The sequence below is a fragment of the Pan paniscus genome, chromosome 20 (assembly GCF_029289425.2).
Source record: "Pan paniscus chromosome 20, NHGRI_mPanPan1-v2.0_pri, whole genome shotgun sequence".
NCBI lineage: Eukaryota > Metazoa > Chordata > Mammalia > Primates > Hominidae > Pan > Pan paniscus.
Window position 1 is genome coordinate 60,728,976 of NC_073269.2, and position 15,743 is coordinate 60,744,718.

At 40.6% G+C, this 15,743-nt stretch overlaps 1 pseudogene; it reads left to right on the forward strand.

The window, feature by feature from the left end:
• Window positions 1–498: 498 nt before the first annotated feature.
• On the forward strand, window positions 499–4,541 carry LOC100993689 (leukocyte immunoglobulin-like receptor subfamily A member 4; annotated as a pseudogene).
• The last annotated feature ends 11,202 nt before the right edge of the window (window positions 4,542–15,743 follow it).

Consider the following 15,743-nt stretch of genomic DNA (forward strand, 5'->3'; position numbering starts at 1 on the left):
TCCACTTCCTGTGGGTTCACAGCTCTGGGGACCCAGGCAGGCAGCAGCAGGCTCTGACTTAACCACATCCGTGCATCTGTCTGTCATGGAGGGCCATGTGGTCACCTGTCCCACAGCTGGAGCACACAGAGCAGGCATCATGGTGTCCATCCTCACTGTTCTTCTGTGCCTCAGTCAGTGGTGGAGAGACGAGAGACAGGAGGGGCACTGCGCTGAGGTGGGGAGGGTCCCACAGCAGCCTTGTTCACCAGAGAGCCTCAGGGCTCCAGTGGCTACTGGTGCTCCAGCAGGAAGGGAAGCAGCCACACCTCTGTGTTCCAAATCCCCCACAGGAAACTCTTCTCCATGGCTGAGTCTGAGCCAGAAAGCCCGAGCACCTGCAGGTGAGTCTCTGCTAACCTCCCATGCCCGACCTCACACTCAGCACCTGGACTGTCATCTCAGGGGCTTCTGAACTGAGGGTGAGAAAATCAAGAGGGTCCGTGACCTGAGCTGGGAATGAGGAGCCAGGGAGGTCTGTGGACCCCAGCCTGTGGTTTCTTTCAGGGACCCTCCCCAAACCCAGCCTCTGGGCTGAGCCAGGCTCCGTGATTACCTGGGAGAGCCCCATGACCCTTTGGTGCCAGAGGACCCTGGATACCCAGGTTACTATCTCACCAAGGAAGGAAGCCCCATGACCTGGTACCAACAGAGCCCACCAGAGCCCAGGAACAAGACCAACTTCTTCATCCCATCCATGAGAGAGCACCATGCAGGGAGATACCACTGTCACTATCTCAGCCCTGCAGGCTGGTCAGAGCGCAGCGAGCCCCTGGAGCTGGTGGTGACAGGTGAGAGGACACTCAGGGGTCCCAGCCCCAGGCGCTGCCTGCAGGAAGGGGGTCGGCTCTCAAGGGCATCTCCGTTCTATTAACTCAGCCCTGGGGGATGATGTGGGACGCGTGAGCCCCATTTAAGACAGTGTCTCTTTCTCTCCTAGGAGCCCACAGAAAACCCACTCTCTCAGCCCTGCCGAGCCCTGTGGTGACCTCAGGAGAGAACGTGACCATCCAGTGTAGCTCAAGGGTGGGATTTCACAGGTTCATTTTGATTGAGGAAGGAGAAAACAAGCTCTCCTGGATGCTGGACTCACAGGAACTCTCCAAGGGGCTGTCCCTTGTCCCTGGCCCTGTTCCCTGTGGGTCATGTGACTGCCAGTCACCGGTGGATGTTCAGATGCTATGGGCATTACACAAACATCTCCTGGGTGTGGTCGGAACCCAGCGATACCATGGAGATCCTGGTCTTAGGTATGGATGTCTTCCTCCTTGCCCTATTTATTTTTGAGAACTTACTCTCACGGAGCCCCATGTAGGAGGGTGGAACAAGGGAAGTTTGGGACTCCTGAGCCCAGAGACACTGAGTGTGAGAGACAGTGAGACAGGCAGGGCCAGGACGGGAGAAGGAAGGGGCGTGGGAGGAACCAGCCCTCCTAGTCCCGACTCTTCTTTCCTTCCAGGCGTGTCTAGGAAGCCCTCCCTCCTGACCCTGCAGGGCCCTGTCGTGGCCCCTGGGGAGAAGCTGACCCTGCAGTGTGGCTCTGATGTCGGCTACGACAAATTCACTCTGTACAAGGAGAGGGGACATGACCTTGTCCAGGGCTCTGGCCGGCAGCCCCAGGCTGGGCTCTTCCAGGCCAACTTCACCCTGGGCCCTGTGAGGGGCTCCCACGGGGGCCAGTACAGATGCTACGGTGCACACAACGTCTCCTCTGAGTGGTCGGCCCCCAGCGACCCCCTGGACATCCTGATCGCAGGTGAGGAGCCCAGCGGGTTCAGTCAGGGACCCAGGCTCCGCACAGGCCCTGCTGGGGGAGCCCAGGTGGTGATGGCCGGGATGAGGGGTGGGGGTCCCAAGGGACGGAGAGACAGAGACAGGGGATGGGCGGGGAGAGGGAGACTCAGAGAAAACAGAGACAGAGACTGAGGGTCCCAGAGAGAGGCCTGGGGAGGTCTCAGCTCAGAACAAGGTGGGGCAGCCCCTCACCCATCCTTCTTCTCTCCAGGACAGATCCCTGACAGACCCTCCCTCTCGGTGCAGCTGGGCCGCACGGTGGCCTCAGGAGAGAACGTGACCCTGCTGTGTCAGTCACGGGAGCAGCTGGACACTTTCCTTCTGACCAAGGAGGGGGCAGCCCATCACCCACTGCGTCTGAGATCACAGCACCAAGCTCAGCAGCACCAGGCTGAATTCCCCATGAGTCCTGTGACCTCAGCTTACGCAGGGACCTACAGGTGCTACAGCTCACGCAGATTCTTCCCCTACCTGCTGTCTCACCCCAGTGACCCCCTGGAGCTCGTGGTCTCAGGTGAGGCCGCTGACCCTGTCCTCTCTGAGCTCAAACCTCAGCTCAGGCCCTGCCCCCAGGAGAGCTCAGGATGCTAAGGAAAGAAGGGAGTAAAAGGGGAGGGTCCGCAGGGGAGGGCCCAGCCCATGAGAGGGTGGAAATAGTCAGGGACCTTCTAATCATGGGCTCCCACCCCAGAGACCTCAGATAGGGCTAAAGGCCAGGGAGGGCTGAAATGAGATATGGAGAAACCTTGGAGGAATCATGCTTAGACTGAGGGTAGAAGATGGAGGCCCCACCCACTCCCCACCTGGGCTCCCCTGGCGGCCCCAAAATACTCAGTGCATACCTGAGACGAAGGGGAGATCGTGCACCTGCTCACTGCAGCAATGCAGGCAAATATTCAACAGCAAACTTCGTGTGCAATTCCTTTCTGTCCTTTATTTTTTATGTCCACATATCTAGTTTCTTTTTCTGTTTCTGAAGATTTCAAAGCAATGCTGGCATTTATAATTTACACATTTAATTTGTTAGGTAGCGTTATGATGTAAAATAACTGTGCTCTGATTTTCTTTGGGATTAAATTAAATATGTGCATTCATGATGGAGAATAACTTCTCATTAATAAAGTCTTTTTATCCGATACATTTAAAATTAAACTTTATACACTTTGCAGATGCTTGAAGTTGTATTCATAAAAATTGTGGACATTGTGAATTTTAAGCATTGTTTTACTACTTGAATAATTTGAAAGTCTTTGATTCCTCTCTATTTTCTAAAATTAGTTAAGTATAGATGAGAAAGCTATTGGTTTGAGTATGCTAATTTTAGTTCCTATTAACTTACCACAGACACACTCCCTTTCAATCCTTTCTGAAATGATCTCTTCTGATTTATTGATAATAATTACATTAACCGCAAGAAAATGGAGGACAAACTTGTTTGTTTATAAATTATATAATACTCTTCTCACTTCAAATATATATATATGTGTTTATATATACTCACACACTATTATATATCTTATAATATATAATGTATTATATATCTTATAATATATAATGTATTATATATTTATATATACACTATTATATATCTTATATGTTATGTATTATATATTTATATATACCCACACATTATTATATCTTATAATATATATTATGTATTATATATTTATATATACACACACTATTATATATCTTATAATATATATTATGTATTATATATTTATATATACTATTATATATCTTATAATATATAATGTATTATATATTTATATATACACACACTATTATATATCTTATATATTATGTATTATATATTTATATATACATACTATTATATATCTTATAATATATAATGTATTATATATTTATATATACACACTATTATATATCTTATTATATATTATGTATTATATATTTATATATACACACACTATTACATATCTTATTATATATTTATATGTATACACACACTATTATATATATTATTATATATTAGATATTATATATACTCACACTATATCTTATAATACATATTATGTATACACATATGCATAACACATATTATGTATACACATATGCATAATACATATTATGTATACACATATGCATAACACATATTATGTATACACACATATTTACACCTATGCATATATGTATGCATGTATGCGAATGTACCTCTGCCGCAGCAGGGAAAGGTTCTATCACACAACTACAGAACAGTTAGGAGAAGTGTAGACACAAAGGAATGCAGCAACTGAGGGACATGCTGGCTTAAGTCTCTTCAACTCCTCACACACCTCCCCCTTTTTGGTTGATTCTCAGAAGCAGCTGAGACCCTCAGCCCATCGCAAAACAAGACAGACTCCAAGACTGGTGAGTAAGGAGATGCTCTCAGTTATGGGGCTGGCACAGAGGGTCGGGTCCTGTGAAGGGGAGGTGGGTGCCCTGGGTGGACATCCAGGGGTCCTGGGTGATGCTGATCTGCCCTGACCTCTGTGACCTCTTTGTCCACCATCCCCAGCCTCACACCCCCAGGATTACACAGTGGAGAATCTCATCCGCATGGCTGTGGCTGGCTTGGTCCTGGTGGTCCTCGGGATTCTGCTGCTTTAGGATTGGCACAGCCAGAGAAGCCCCCAAGATGCAGCCAGGAGGTAAACACAAGAGAGAACAATGCACCCTTCAGAGTGCTAGAGCCTTGGCAATGAATCTGATAGTCCCAGGAGGTTCTGGAAGAAAGTCTGGACCATCATTCGGGAAACCGTCTACTGAGAAAGTCGAGAAGGGGAGGCTTGGGTCAGGTTCAGGAAGATGTCTGGGTGCCTGTAGAGAACGCTTCCTCTATTAAACTTCCATTAAATGGCAGTGCTTTCAGCCCTGCTGTTGTGGACCCTCCGTGCCTGCCCCTCCCTTCCTTTTGCTCTGTGTGATGTGAAGGCACATCCCCCATGATGGGTTTGCATCCACACCCCTGCGATCGCGTGCTCTGGTCCACTGTCATGTAATATATTTGTCTTTGTTTCCAACTACCACATTCTCTAAAGTGAACTATTGATTCTCCATCTTTTCAGTTCTGAGCATAGATCTGGATTAAATAACTGGAATAGGTGGGCAAATTTGTATTTGGGACTTTGAAACATGAGTCTGAGGCCAGGCACAGTGGCTCACACCTGTAATCCCAGCACTTTGGGAGGCTGAGGTGGGCGGATCACTTGAGGTCAGAAGTTCGAGACCAACCTGGCCAATATGGTGAAACCCTGTCTCTACTAAAAGATACAAAAATTAGCTGGGTGTGGTAGTGAGCACCTGTAATCCCAGCTGCTTGGGAAGCTGAGGCGGGAGAATAGCTTGAACCCGGGAGGCGGAGGTTGCAGTGAGCCAAGATCTTGCCACTGCACTCCAGCCTGGGCAACAGAGCAAGACTCCATCTCCAAAAAAAAAAAAAAAAAGGAAATATGAGTCTGAAATGATGCCCTAGCCCCCTCTCTGGACCCTGAATTCCCTTCACTCTTCATCGGATGATACCTGTGTACTTTGTCCAGAAATATCATCTCTCAGAATGAGCACACTAACGCTCGAAGGCTCAGCCTCATGGTATGCTGTTAAACTGGCTCTCTGAAAAAATTATTTTCTTAAGAAAACTCTGAACATATAAAGCCCCTGATTTATAGTATTTGCTACTTAGTGTGGTATAAATACGTCCTTTATGGCCAACTTCAGGGTGCCCATATGACGCCATTGAATGCACAGTTGGGAAGTAGTCAAAAGAATTGTCGTTCACACATGAGTATGAACCAGTTGTAAAGTTTATTTAAGGGTTATAATAATTTCTGCTTCATTCTTATGGTGTAGTTTCAATAAAATTGTAATGTCGAAAGCATAGCACAATGGAGGGAAAAGAAAAAAATAGGCCGGGTGTGGTGGCTTATGCCTGTAATCCCAACACTTTGGGAGGCCGAGGCAGGAGGATCACCTGAGGTCAGGAGTTCGAGACCAGCCTGGCCAACATGGTGAAACCCCATCTCTACTAAAAATACAAAAATTAGCCGGATGTGGTGGCACCTGCCTGTAATCCCAGCTACTTGGGAGGCCAAGGCACTAGAATCGCTTGAACCCAGGAGGCAGAGATTGCAGTGAGCCGAGATCACTACAGCCTGGGTGATAGAGCAAGACTCAGTCTCAAGAAAAGAGAAAAGTAGCAAAATCATTTTTTGGAAAGAATATTGAACATGTAGAATTTTAGTACATTAATAGTAAAAGTACAAATTGCTTTAATCAATTAAGGAAGTGTATTGGAATTATCTAGTTAAAAAGAGGAGGCACATGGCTGTGACCCTTCTTAATTATGTACCCTAGAGATAAATGTCTACTTATGTGTCATGATACACTCACAGCTGTTATAGGAATGCTGTTCCTATTAGCCAAAGCTATAAAATACCAAAGTCCACCTATGAATAAAATAAACATAGTATGGTAAATAGACTCAGTGGAATATTACAAGGTAGTAAAATGCATAAATGAAAATAACAAACAGCACCATACTTCAGTTTTCAAGCATAAAGTCAAGTAAATGAAGTATTATTTGAAAATGTGTGCATGGTTATTTCATTACATAAAGGTCAAAAGGAGGGCACATTTATTATTTAGGAAAACACACGTAAGATATCTTTGTAAAATCTGTAAAATCAACAGTACTGTTTCCCCTCTTTCATTCCTGATCTTGAAAATGCTTGTCTCTTTTTCTGCCATGGCTTTCTACCTTGCTTGATATATTACAATTTTGTAACCTGCTTATTTCATCATATGTCATAAGTTCACATGTATATCCCATGAATTATTGAGGGTCTTATTCATTTCAAGTGGTATTTAGGTTTTTAGAAATATCTTTTGGCGACCAGGTGCAGTGGCTCATGCCTGTAATCCCAGCACTTTGGGAAGCCAAGGTGGGTGGATCACGAGTTCAAGAGACAGAGATCATCCTGGCGAACATGGTGAAACCCCATCTCTACTAAAAATACAAAAGAAAAAAAATTAGCTGGGCATGGTAGAGGGTGCCTGTAGTCCCAGCTTCTCAGGAGGCTGAGGCAGGAGAATGGCATGAACCCGAGAGACGGAGGTTGCAGTGAGCCGAGATCGTGCCACTGCACTCCAGCCTGGCAACAGAGTGAGACTCTGTCTCAAAAAAAAAAAAAAAGAAAAGAAAGAAAGAAAAAAAATCTTCTGGCATTAACTATTAAGAAATTGCACTATAAAAAGAGAATATAATGCATAAGATGGCAATTTGAAAAGATTCAGATATAATTTTTTCTTATCTAGTAAATACTTAGTAATTTGTCTAATGTGTGCCTTAAATACATACCACTTTATGCAGAGGTTGCCGTGAGCTGAGATCGCGCCGTTGCACTCTAGCCAGGGTGGCAGAGCAAGACTCCGTCTCAAAAAAAAAAAAAAAAAAAAAAAATCTCACAGAAGGAGACCCAGAGCTTCCAGCCTTGCCCAGAGTCTTGGCTCACTCCCTGTGTGTGAGGACCCTAGGGATCCTCTTCTGTTCCCCACAGAGGTGGAAACTTCCTCCTTAATAACCCCTTGATGGTCCCAGGCACTGGTGACCACTGAGCTTTGCTCTCTCTTTTTTCTTATGGTTTCTTGTCTACTTCCAGGGCTATCACTTTACTTTTTGTGCATTAGACCATGAATAATGTTTTAGAAACATTCTATCAAATTTCTCAGTGCTAGGAACAACTGAGGTTTTTGATTGGGTGCCTCAAATGTCTACCCTTACTGCGGAGTCCAACAACAGGATTCTAACAAGTCCCAACCCCTTCGTGCCTTAACCTGGTCTGGAAATAAATTATGTTTAAGCTCATCCCATACCCCAGCCACATCAAGCCCCACAACCACTCTGAGAAGTGAGATTTATAGCAAAATGCTCCAAACAAAATAACTAAGGTTCAGACAAGGGATGTTAATGTGTCCATTTACATAAACAAAAAATGGTAGATGATCAGCTTTCCCTTTGAAATCAGAGTACTAATCTGACTCATTGTTCCCTGAATTTTAGAGGCAGGACCTCAGGAGGAGCTAAGAATCCTACCCCAGGAAAATTACCAATATCAGAAAGGAAACAATGACATCAGTACAGATCCTACAGAATTCAAAAGATTCTAAGTGGACATTATGAAGACATTATTCACCTTAGATGAAGTGGTCACATATCACAAGGAAACAAACTGTCTAAAACAATCTCTGAAATACCTAGACATTCCCTGAATCATTGAGTTATTAAATAAAATACATTTTAAAATTAAACTCTTTTCAGGAAATAAACTTCAATGTCCCCTAGTGCACTCTCCAAAACATGTAGATAGGAATAAATACTGTTCTGAAAGACATTTCCCTGGAATTACAACCATTCAATATATTTTAAAAGGCAATCATAAAAATATAAAAAGGATATATCAGGAGAAGAAATTTAAATGGCCTAAATTCCCCACATAAAAGGCATAGAGTGGCAACATGGATAAAAAGCCAAGAGCCAACTGCCTGCTGTCTTCAAGAGACCCATCTCACATGTAATGACACCCACAGGCTCAAAGTGAAAGGGTGGAGAAACATTTACAGGCAACCAGGAAACAAACAAAGAGAAGGCATTCCTATTCTTATATCACATGAAACACACTTTAAATCAACAGCAATCAGGAAGGACAAAGAAGGGTATTACAAAATGATAAAGGGTTCAATTTGGCAGAAGACTTAACTATTCTAAATATATATGCACCCAAATTTGGAGCACCCCGATTCATAAAACAAGTTATTCTTCACCTATGAAAAGAGTTAGACAGCCACACAATAATAGTAAGGGACTTCAGTATCCCACTAACAACGTCAGATGAATCACTAAAACAGAAAACTAACAAAGAAATTCTGGTCTTAAAGACAACGCTTGACCAATTGGACCTCATAGACATCTACAGAGTACTCCACCCAACAACTGCAGAATATAGATTCTTCTTATCTGCACACACAAAAAACATATCATGTTCTAAGACTGGCCACAAAGCAAGTCTCAATAAATTCAAAGAATCAAAATCATAACAAGGCACACAATAAAAATAGAAAAAAATACCAAGATGATATCTCAAAACTACAGAAAAACATGGAAATTTAACAACTTGTTTCTAAATGAATATTAAGAGCCATCTATGACAAATCCACAGCCAACATCATATTGAATGGTCAAAAGCTGGAACCGTACCCCTTGAGAACTCTTGGGTGAACAATGAAATTAAAGCAGAAATCACAAAACATTATTTAAAATTAATAAAAATAGAAACAAACCTACCAAAACCTTTGGGATGCAGTTAAAGCAGTGATAAGAGGAAAATTTATAGCAATGCATGCCTCATCAGAAGTTTAGAAAGATCTCAAATTAGTGACTTAACACTGCATCTAGAGGAACTATTAAAAAAAAGGAACAGTCCAAACCCAAGGCCAGCAAAAGATGAGAAATAACTAAAGTCAGAGAGAACTGAATAAATTGAGACCAAAAAGTCCATACAAGAGATAAATAAAACCAAGAGTTTTTCTTTGAAAAAAAATAAACAAAATTCATAGACTGTTAGCTAGATTAACAAAGAAAAAGAGATAAGATCCAAATAAGCACAAACAGAACTGACAAAACAATGTTACGAACAATCCCACAGAAATAGAAAAGATCGTCAAAGACTATTATGAACACCTCTATACAAACAAGCTAGAAAACCTAGAAGAAATGGATAAATTCCTGGTAACACAAAATCTCTCATATTTCAACCAGGAAGAAAGTGAAAACCTGAACAGACCAATAACAAGTTCAGAAATTGAATCAGTAATAAAAACCCTACTAACTAAAAATGGCCCAGGACCAGATGGATTCACAACCAAAATCCAACAGCCATACAAAGAAGAACTGATACCGATCCTACTGAAACTTTTGGAAAAAATCAAGGAGTGGGGGCTTCTTCCTAACTCATTCTATGAAGCCATCATCACCATGATACCAACATCTGTCAGAGACATAATGAAAAAAAGAAAACTACAACTAAATATCCTTAATGAACATAGACAGGAAAATCCTCAACAAAATGCTAGCAAATTGAATCTGTCAGTGCATCAAAAGTTAATTCACATGATCAAGTAAGCTTTATTTTTGGGATGCAAGGTTGGTTCAACCTACAAAGTCAACGAATGTGACTCACCTCATAAACATAATTAAAAACAAAAACTATATGATCATCTCAATAGATGCAGAAAAAGCTTTCTGTAAAATCCAACATCCCTTCATGATAAAAACTGTCAATAGGAACATACCTCAAAATATTAAGAGCCATCTATGACAAACCCACAGCCAACATCATATTGATGGGCAAAAGCTGGAACCATACCCCTTGAGAACTGAAACAAGACCAGGATGACCACTCCCGCCATTTTAATTCAACATGGTATTGGAAGTCCTAGCCAAAGCAATCAGGCAAGAGAAGGAAATAAAAATTAAAATTGGCAAAGAAGTAGTGATACTGTCTCTCTTTGCTGATGAAATAATTTTATACGTAGAAAACCCTAAAGACTCTGTCAGAAGGCTCCTGAAACTGATAAACAAATTCAATAAAGTTTCAGGATTAAAAAAATATACACAAATTAGTAACATTTCTATGCACCACTAACATTCTAGCTGAGAACTAAATCAAGAACACAATCCTATTTACACTAGCCACAAAGAAAATAAAATACCTAGGGATCCATCTAACCAAGAAGGTGAAAATTCTCTACAAGGAGAACTACAAAACACTTCTGAAAGAAATAAGAAATGATACAAACAAATGGAAGAATATTCCATGCTCATGAATTAGGAGAACAAATAGTTAAAATCGCCATACTTCCAAAAACAAATTGCAGACTCAATGCTATCCATTTCAAAATGCAATGTCATTTTTCATGAAATTATAAAAATGTATTCTAAAATGTATTTGGCACCAAAAAAGAGCCTGAATACACATAGGAATCCTAAGCACAAAGAACAAAGCCCAGGCATCACATTACCCAACTTCAAACTATACTACAATGCTATAGTAACCCAAACAGCATGATACTACTACAAAAACAGACACATAGACCAATGAGACAGAATAGAGAACCCAGAAATGAGGCTACATACCTACAATCATCTTTGACAAAATTGACAAAAACAAGCAATGTGGAAAGTACCCTTTCTTCAATAAATGGTTCTGGGATAACTGACTACTCATATGCAAAATAATAGAACTGGACCCCTAACTCTCACCATACACAAAAATTAACCCAAGATAGTTTAAAGATTTAAATGTAAAACCTCAAAATATTAAAATTCTAGAAGAAAACCTAGGAAATATCCTTCTCAAGATAGACTTTGGCAAAGAATTTATGGCTAACTCCCCAAAACCAATTGTGACAAAGACAGAAATTGGGACCTAACTCAACTGAAGAGCTTCTGCACAGCAAACAAAAGTATCAACAGAATAAACAGATAACCCACAGACTGGGAGAAAATATTTGCAAACTATGCATCTGACAAAGTTCTAATATCCAGAATCTATAAGGAATGTAAACAAATCAACAAGCAGAAAACCAAAAAACCTCAATTAAGAATGACATGAACAGACACTTCTCAAACGAAGATGTACACATGGCCAAAAAACATATGAACAAATGCTTATTATCAGTAATCATCAGCGAAATGCAAATTAAAACCACAATGAGATACCATCTCACAACAATCAGAGAAGCAGAAGCAATTACTAAAAAGTTTTTTGTTTTTTTTTAATAACAGATGCTGACAAGATTGTGGAGAAAAGGGAACACTTATACACTCTTGATGGGAATGTTAACTAGTTCAGCCAATGTGATAAGCAGTTTGGAGACTTCTCAAATAACTTAAAATAGAACTACTATTCAATCAAGCAATCCCACTACTGGGTATATACCAAAAGGAAGGTAATTAACTATGTCAAAAAGACACATGCACTAGTATATTCATTGCTGTGCAATTCAGAATAGCAAAGATTTGCAATCAACCTAAGTGCTCACCAACAGTGGATTAGATAAATAAAATGTGCTACATATACACATGGAATATTACATGGCCATAAAAAATAATGAAATCATGTCCTTTGCAGCAACACGAATGTAGCAGGGCGTCAATCTCCTAAGTGAACTAACCCAGGAACAGAAAACCAAATACCACATGTTATCACTTATAACTGAGAACCAAACATTGAATACACATGAACATAAAGATGGAAACAACAGATACTGAGGACTATAGATGGGGGGAGGAGTAGGGAGGTATAGGCTGAAGAAACACCTGTTGGATTCTATGCTCTTTGCCTGGGTGATGGCATTGTTGGAACCACAAACCTCAGAGTCACACAATATGCCTATGTAACAAACCTGCATGTGTACCTTTAATCTACAATAAAGGTTGAAATTATTTAAAAATAGGAAGAAGAATTACCCTATACCTAAAGCCAAGATTTTTCCCTTTGAATATTAGTTTCTTCATCACTGTAGATAAGCAGGGAAAGAAAAAATTATTATACTATACTAGCCTTTTATGTGACCATGAGGATTTGGGGTAAGTAGGTGGACAGCTTAGATAATTCACCAGGATATTGATATAGGCTCCACAGCTGGAAATAACCAAGGATGAGTGCTGTGTTTTGAGTGGTCTCCCCCAGAAACGTTTGTTGAAATCCTAACCCCTAGTATGTATGAATGTGAACTCATATTATATAAAAAGGAATAAATAGCCCGAGCACAGCGGCTCACATCTGTAATCCCAGCACTTTGGGAGGCCAAAGCAGGTGGATCATTTGAGGTCAGGAGTTCTGGCCAATATGGCAAAACTTCATCTCTACAAAAAAAAAAATACAGAAAAAAAATTGGCTGGGTATGGTGGTGCATGCCTGTAGTCCCAGCTACTCAGGAGGCTGAGGCAGGAATTGCTGAAACCTGGAAGGCAGAGGTTGCAGTGAGCCAAGATCATGCCACTGCACTCCAGCCTGGGTGAGACAGCAAGATATTCTGTCAAAAATAAATAAATAAAAAACAGAAGAAGAAATACAAGAATGACAGCAAACTTTGTATTCAAAACTATGAAAGTAAGAAATAGGTGGACCAACATTTTTAAAGTGCTACAAGAAAATATTTCAAACTAGAATCTTTCAACCTGAAAAGGAAAACATTTTTCTGCAATAAAGGTGCCATTAAAAATGTCTCACAATTTATTACATGAAGCATTGTTCTACAATAAATGTTAAGCTCTTGAAGCAAAGATTAATGATACCATTTAGTAACTTGAATTTCAAAAAAGTGGAAGTATCACAAGAGGCAAATACGTGTGAAATTATTAAATGTTTCATATCAACACCCAACCTTATGCTGTCTACATAAGCTGCACTTCAAATACTAATCCACAAGATGTAAATATTGAAAGAATGACATTACATTGTCATGATAATGCCCAGTGCAAAATATGCTTCTAGTCAGCTGTATACATAGAATAGGTAAATGTTTGTAATAAAAGGTATTCCTCAATAGAAGTTTCTTAACTCAAAGAATGAAATATTTCACCATGCACATACAAAGAAGAGAAATATGGAGATATGAAGAGGAGTACTTCATAATGACAAAGAGGCAAATTCATAAATAAGACATAATCATCCTAAATGCCTACACACCTAAAGCTGGAACCTCAAAACACATTAAATTAAAGGCATAATTCAAAACATAATCAATCACATCCAAATTGCAGCTAGAGATAGCAACATTCACCTCACTTCCAGAACAAGTACACAGAAAATTATTAAGCATATGAAAGACTTGAAAAACATTTGTGTAGGTGGCGGGTGCATAAGGTTGGTGTTGATATGAAACATTTCATAATGGCAATAATCCTAGCACTTTGGGAGGCCAAAATGGGAGGATCACTTGAGGCCAGGAGTTTGAGACCAGCCTGGGCACCATAGCGAGACCCCGTCTCTATTTTTTTTAAATAAAGAAAAACATTTGAATGATTTTTTTCTTAATTGACATTTAGAAAACATCCACCTCAAATCTTCCTAATCCACAAACTTGTCTAGCACCCCTGGAACATTCACCAAAATAAAATTTTAAATGCTGAATCATAGGTAATATGATAGATGAAACAGTTGAATTAAATTATAAATGTACAACAAGGAAATGCTGGGGAAATTATCAAATATTTGAAAATTAATAAACACACATAGCAATAAACAATGAGTGGAAGAAAAACATTTCAAAGAAAGGTGGAAAATATTTTGTATCAATTAAAAATGAAAACACATCTCGGCAAATGACTGGGGATACAGATAGAACAGTGTTAAGGGACAATACGCCTCAAATGTCTATGTTAGAAAAGAAGGAAGAGCTGAGTAAATAGGTAACTTTCACTTGCAGAAATACTACACATCAGCAAATTAATTCCAAAGTAACGTTGAGGAAAAACATAAAATGGCAAGCAAATATATACGTGCATATGTACATACATTCATAAATGACAAACAGGACAGAAAAATCAGTGACATCAATTTTGTTCCTTAGAAGAAACAGGAAAATTGACCTCCAAAAAATTTCCAGGCCACATTTGGTCATGATGGAAATATTTTGGCACTTCCTGGTTAAGCTCAACACCAACTTGCACCCAAAACCAATAATTTCATTTCTAGGTAAATATGTCTAATTAATTCAGCATATGTATGCAAGGGATCACACAGAAACATGATTATCAAGGCCCGAGTTATAAAAGAGAAAATCCGGAAACAACACAAAGGTCCATGATAAAAAGAATGGATAATTACATGTTGATAAAGTTATGCATGGACTATTAAACTGCAATCCAAAAGAATAAAATAGAGCTATAAAATTCAATATGTATATGGTGTCATAGAAACATAAATGTGAGAAAAAGAAAGAAAAACACAAAATTTCTATTTTTTAAAATTTGAAACAACTATATATGTGAGTGCTTGGGGTATGTGTGTGTGTGTGTGTGTGTGTGTGTGTGTGTATAACCATATGTATATAAACGCACACATACACACACATATAGAATGTCCTGGCCAGGCATGGTGGCTCACACCTGTAATCTCAGCACTTTGGGAGGCTGAAGTGGACAGATCACTTGAGGTTAGGAGTTCAAGACCAGCCTGGCCAACATGGAGAAACCTCCTCTACTAAAAGTACAAAAATTAGGTGGGCGTGGTGGTGGGTGCCTGTAAATCCAGCTACTTAGGAGGCTGAGGCATGAGAATTGCTTGAACCTGGGAGGTGGAGGCCGCAATGAGCCAAGGTCTCACCACTGCATTCCAAACTGGGTGATGAAGTGAGATTGCATCTCAAAAAAAAAAAATGTTCTAAAAGTTGTGACTTGGGTGTGGCAGGTTGTGACATACTGCCAGCTGCTAGAAATGCTGGGGCAGGAGGATTGCTTGAACTCTGAAGTCAAAGAACAGCCTGGGGAAAATAGCACATGAAGAAGAGTTTGAATCTCAGATAAAAACAACAAAAATACATCAAAAGTCTTTAATGTAAGCCAAGCATTCAGTCATCTCCTGTATGACAGATTGGATCTGAGACGTGTTTTGAGTTGGTCATAGTGAAGGATGCAAGGTGTCAATTCTAGTAGGAACAATTTCCAGGAAGCCATGTTCCGCTCTTGACCAAACAGCCACTGGGCCTCATGCAAGGTAGAAATAGCCTGCATACGTCATCCTCCCATGATGTGGTCAGCATGTAAACTGCGTGAGCCCCTCACAACATCCTGTGTGCTGCTGAACTGAGCTGGGGCGCAGCCGCCTGTCTGCACCGGCAGCACC